Source organism: Aristolochia californica, unplaced genomic scaffold, assembly GCF_029961685.1.
Source record: "Aristolochia californica isolate CCGP_79_NKW_82.1479 unplaced genomic scaffold, dmAriCali1.0.hap1 SCAF_3, whole genome shotgun sequence".
Lineage (NCBI taxonomy): Eukaryota > Viridiplantae > Streptophyta > Magnoliopsida > Piperales > Aristolochiaceae > Aristolochia > Aristolochia californica.
The window spans coordinates 12,697,157-12,703,226 of record NW_027181992.1 but is presented as its reverse complement, the minus strand read 5'-3'; the positions used below and the strand labels follow the sequence as shown (position 1 = coordinate 12,703,226).

Below are 6,070 nucleotides of genomic sequence, written 5' to 3'. Positions count from 1 at the left end.
CTCTGAGAGGGATAAGCAGAAATATCTCAGTGAGACGAATGACTTAAAACGTTCAACTAAGGGGGTATCTCCTACTGCGTCGGGCTCAAAGTTCCCTGAGTTGAAAAATGAGCTGCAGGGTAATGTTTCTGCCGTTGAACCTGATGGTGGTGACGAAGAACAATCTCCAAACCTTGCCGCAGAACGTGGTGGAGAACAACTAGGGCTTTCGAGCGGACAAACAAAGAACATCTGCGTTTCCAAGAGAAATATTATGATGGTGACAAAGGAGATTCTCGGACATGAAAGCGATCGGAGTTTTGCCTTTCTGGATAGCCAGGCCAAAAAACCTAGGTCGATGGAGAAAGAAAAGGTAATCGCTATTGAAAATCATGAAAATCGGGAAAAGTTTGCTGCTCTTCCTACTTTACCAAGTAACTGCAGAAAAGAACCTCCGGCTAGTGAAAATCAGAAGTTGTCCAAAGCCTCACAATCTTCTCCGGCTAACGTGTCTGCCGGCATTCAGTCACGAATTCCCGCAATTCATGAAATTTCAGGGCATCGACTGTCCATCCCCAATTCAGACTTGAAGAGATCAAAACAAATTGCCTCAACGTTACAGAACGTTGAACCTGATGCTGATAGCGAACTCGCAGAAAACCCTGGCAGCACAAGATCAGGTAATTCCTTTAACATTCCACCGTTGAAGCTCTGCAAAACCCTTGAAGTAAAAGAAAGAGAGCCGCGGCCTACACAGACGACTGTGGATTTTGATGATGCCCCACAGTTGACTTTTCTTGAAGCTGTGAAAATTTTATCTAGGGGACCGGAGCGCAAGACTAGAGATGAAAGCATCATGGACGTGGCGATCAAGGCCGGATATACATTTCATTTCCCCCTATCTCCGCGGCCTCCGAAGCGTTGATTCTTCAAGTCGAAAGAAAATCGTTAGCAAAAACTGCATTTTGTTGGCACTAACTCCTTTTGTACTCGAGACGAGAAAAAAACACCAGAAAGGCGAACCGACTTTTCCCTTGTAAATGGCACTGTTTCGTTAGAGATAATCACATGTCTATATTGCATATCAGAAGAACAGCTCTTACTGCTAAAAGTTCTTCAGGATCTTGCACCCCAAAATGCTTTTATTACCTCTTAGAACTTCAAAAACAACAGGGGTTTTTCAATTCTTGTAATTCCTTTAAGTAACAGTGCTTACATTTACAAAGTTTGACTAAGTTGCTATGATTGTACAAAGAAATCAACTACAACTAGAAAAAATTCTTTGTTAGTTGTATTTGCTGTAAAATTCAAGAGACGATGAGAAGATTATTCTCATAGCCTAAGTGTGTACAATGGGCCGCAGTGGATCAACCCTCCATACTCCATCCACAATGAACTTGATCTGCAAATATTAACCATTAAAAGGGTGTCAATCCAGCTACATAAAAATGCGACCTTGATATGACCACAAATAGATGCAAATGCAACTAACCTCATAACGGCCTGGATACAACTTGAGGTTCAAGGAGAATATGCCAGAATTTGATCTACCCATCTTTCTCTGCGATGTCCCGCAAATAGAAGCTGACCTAGTTCAGAAATTCAGACTTTAATGAAGAAAGAAAAGATCCTGCTTCAAATAAACTACTGAAGCTCACACTGATAAACAAGATAGGGTGGTTGAATTCATTAAGACACCAATAATATTCAACAACAGGGCCACATTAGGATTGGCCATGAAGCTACAATTATTTGTAGTTTACTGAAAGTGCAGCTGGAAAAATATAAAACGTGGTCCATACACTGAATCTGCACAACTCACTTCGTGCTTGTCTCTTTAAGCAACCTTAATTTGTCAGCATTCCAGAGAAATCAATCAAACTAGAACTTCTAATAGTCAATGTTCTTTTTGGTTGGAAAGAGTAAGTCGGCGTTCCAGTTTGTTGGTCATAACACAATAAGAATCTTTTCCCAGAAAAACAAGAAACAGTGCCCCATAAGCAATGAGATAATATCTACAGTGAAGAAGTGAAAGCTCCAAAAAAACAGAATGAGGTCAGTACAATTCAGTATGAGCAACTACCAAAATCCACATTTAGTCACATGTTAGCAACAAATGTCAAATTTAAAGCAGAAGCCAGAACTAACGAATACCCATTCGGTATCAGAATGGAAAATGGCCTTACACAAGAATATTTTTTTATGGAAAAATAATTAATTAATTGATTCAAAGAGGTCAAACCTGACAAGTCCAGCCATCAAAAGATCCAGCCAACAAAACCTCAGAGGCTGAATTGGGCCAAACTATGCATGCAGTCCTCAGCAGACTAAAGGCCTTTTGAGCATTATCAATCTTTTTCTGTTTCTCTTCTACTGCTCCCTGTGCTTCTCTGTAGATAGAAGACAAAAATATTATTATGGCAAAAGCAAATTAAGTTCTTCGTGATACCAAGGGAAGCATACATTATCTCCAGTGCAATCTTGCCTTCCAGTACGGGCATTGACCGTAATTGATTTTGAGCATTTATGACCTCAGTTTGCTGGAACTCCATAGCATCAGAATGAGCCTCCACATCTTCTGGATAGTTTCCTTTAACTTGACAAAGAAGATTCTCTATAATTCCAGGAATAAACACTGATGAAAATTCTCCAAAAGGTAGAGGTACAAAAGCTTTCAAATACAAGTATTATTATGTTGTACCAGATTTTGTAAGCTAAAGGTTGATGGGCTTACATCTAGCAATAAGCTTACTGAGCAAAAAAATTAGACTGAAATGCTACTGCATCCTGCAAAGTTACGGTGGAAGAACCACCTCCCCTCCCCCACCGTTTCTGCATGGGGGAAGGGATCCCTTGCCTTTCCCACACATACACAGAAGGGGAGCAAGCCCACAGCCCCTCTCCCCCTTTTTTGGGCACCAACCCCCTTCTGCCTCTAGGGAGGGGGCCACTGCCCCTCACCCTGTTTATATGCATGTTGAAAGAGATCAGGGACTCCCCACTGGTGCCAAAAGAGGGTCGCTCCCCTCCCCTATTTCTTTGTTGCATGGGGAGAAATTCCCAATGTAACAATGACCAAGCTTACTGGACCAACTCACCCAGTTCATAGATTGAACCAGTAAACCCACCCCAGTCAGTGGTTTTTGACCTGATGGACAGACTGGGCCCCGTATTAACCTAGATTTTCCAGTGATTGACAGGACAGATAATCTGCATAAATATATGGAGGATTTACAATATCTAATAATTGGCAAAGAAGCTGCAAAGTAAGGTCTATCATGTAATGATCCATTATAATTGTAGCTCTTGGTGGTTTATGCTATGGCGACGCTTCTACTCATTTAGTGGCTAGAAAGCCAAATCAAACAAATCCAATGGACTCCCTGGATAATTTCATCAAGTCACGGTGTATGGCTCAAAAAGGTCATTTTGAGACCTGGATATTTTTCAAAGTATAATTTAATTATTCAAAAAGAATAAGAAAAATCTGGATGAAAAGAGAACTCACATTCTGCTCAAGGAAGAAGAAAGGAATTTTGCTGTTTGGCTATATGATGTGTTAAAGTTCAGAAACTTAATATTTTGACTTTCATTTGTAACTTCAAATTTAATTCTAGGTTTTTATTTATCTAATTTGCTCTAATTTAGGCCAGGTTAGTTTAAAAGGCCCACTTTGGTTTCCTAGACATTTTTATTTAGGTCATTAGTTTTTAGAAATTATAATGTTTTAGTCTGGGCAACCATGCTTTTGGGGTTTAGTAGCTATCAAATCATCATTACTGTGATAGGCTGAGTTGATGAAGAAGAATTGAAGGGATTTTTCCGGCAAAAAAATTTGCACAGATTTGCTTATACCCTTGGGTGAAGCTCTCTTGGAAGTGAGTGTAATGCTTACTTCTTTTTCTTCTCTCTCCTCCTCTGTCAAATTGCTTATTCTTTCATAACTCTTTGCCCCACCTTTTTACTCATTTTCTGCTTTCTTCTTTTTCTTCTCTCTCCTCTTTTCTGTTAAATTGCTCGTTCTTCATAATTCTCTGCCCCACCTTTTTACTCATTTTCAACCAAAACCCCACTCTCGAAACTTCTCAAAAGCACTGTAACAAATTAATATATCAAGATACTGCATTGTCAACCTAACTTGTCCAATTCCAGTATCCCTATTCACTTTTAACATTTTCTGATTATTACCAAATCAAGTTAGAACTAACCTAGGATTTTAAACTTGTATATTTTCCTAAACCATAATTTTCATATACACAAAGAAAAGCCTAACCCGTTGGATTCTCCATTTATTTCAAAGGGAGATGATATGGCATGGACAATTTTAAAATGTGAAAGTATTTCTTCCTTCTCTAGTTTCTATAAGTTGTCAAGTTCCTATATCCATTTTTTAAGTAAAAATCAAATTTTATGCACTTATCATGTACATATTTTAATATTCCCTAAGTACGCCATTTCCTGTATTTCATCAACAAGACAGTAATAAAAAGAAAATCTGACAACAGCATGATTTCTCTAATATTAATAGTATATTCTTTTTGAGAAATTAATATTAACAGTATGTCAAAAATAATATAAACATAATATTTCCAACACCAACAAGCTGAATTATGGTATGTTATAAGTGTTCAGTCAATCGTCTGTAATTCTCTCCTTCAAGAGCTTCTCTCAATACTGTGTATTTCTTAACTTTTTACAAAGACAAAAAAAAAAAAAAAAAATGGATTCAATCAATCTTATATTGCCTTAGTAGTTTCTTTTGGATGGTGCTGACAGCTATTTGTTTGTGACATCATGCAGGTACAAGAATTCTGTATGTAATTAGTACCACTAGACCAATCTTCATCCAGGAGTTGAACATACTGGAGTTGCAAGTTTACAAGGAAATTCCATTCAATCAGAAATTTTCAAATAATTGCTTTGGTCCAAGATCTAGCTATCCAAATTAAAAAGTATTGGCTCTGTCATGATTAACAAAATCTGATACAATGAAACATAAAAAAATATTTAGTTAAATTGATCTGATTATGCAGGGCTAAGAAGGATCTGACAATGCACCTTATGTGAAGCAACAGCATCCGTTTTCAATCTGAGTAAATTAAGTGCATAGAAAAGCTCTTGTTCCAAGTGCTGAAGACGGGAATGTTTCTGCTGTTTAAAATTTTGTTTGTCCCTAATATCAAGTTTCTTCCTTGAACCACTGGCTTCATATGAACCATCAGCTACCTCATATATCTTATCAGTCACATCAACAAAAGGACTGAGGACTGTGGTCTTTCTGGCCTTTCAATTGCTGTATTGAGAGGAAAATTTTCAGCAGCTGCATAATAAAGAAGTTCATGACAGATTTGAGGCAAACATTATACTAAAAGCCTCAAGTAAAAGTAAGCTACCTTCAAATTCAGCCACTGGATACCCTGCCCTTCGAGAACTCCATCCTCCCCACATGTGTGAGTCATTGGAGCTTTGCGTGGTACAATAGTCCAAGAAGGATCCATTCGGAAAATGAGCTCCTCCTAAATCATTGAATAAGTCTTCACTGGCTGTAAATGATGTGAACTGATTGCTTATGGCTGTGCCTCCAACTGTCTTTTACAGGTAACAGATATTTAAGCATCATCTTTTGCATCCAGGCAACGGAATGAAAAGACTATTTCTTTATCTTTCTTTCTTTTTTATTCACTCATCAAAAAAATACGAAATAGAAACAATCAACATGTAACTATAAATGCAGTAACAAACCCATCTTGATTTTACTAACAAAGGAGGCCTAGATTAATCTCAGTGGATTCAGGAGTTCTGCATTGGATTTGTTTTTTAATGTTTGCGTCTTGGATTTTGAAACTTATTTCTGAATTGTTGAGCTCAAGATATCAAATTGATGGAGCTTCTGGTTACACTTAAAAGAAAGAAACTTTCCTTCGTTAGATTACATTGCTATTGACCAATGAGTGAAAAATGTTACCATATACTGAAGACCGAAGACGACCGCCGACTATCGTTCCACCTATCCGTTATTGTCGCCGATCACCACTGTCATCGGGAAGCCGAATTGCCGAAAAAACAGAGTGTTGTGACGACGGTCTTGTAG

General features: G+C 38.1%; 1 pseudogene; it reads right to left on the bottom strand.

Moving 5' to 3' along the window:
- Positions 1–1,115: 1,115 nt before the first annotated feature.
- LOC137959365 (protein PTST homolog 2, chloroplastic-like) lies at positions 1,116–5,477 on the bottom strand (annotated as a pseudogene).
- Between the last annotated feature and the right edge of the window lie 593 nt (positions 5,478–6,070).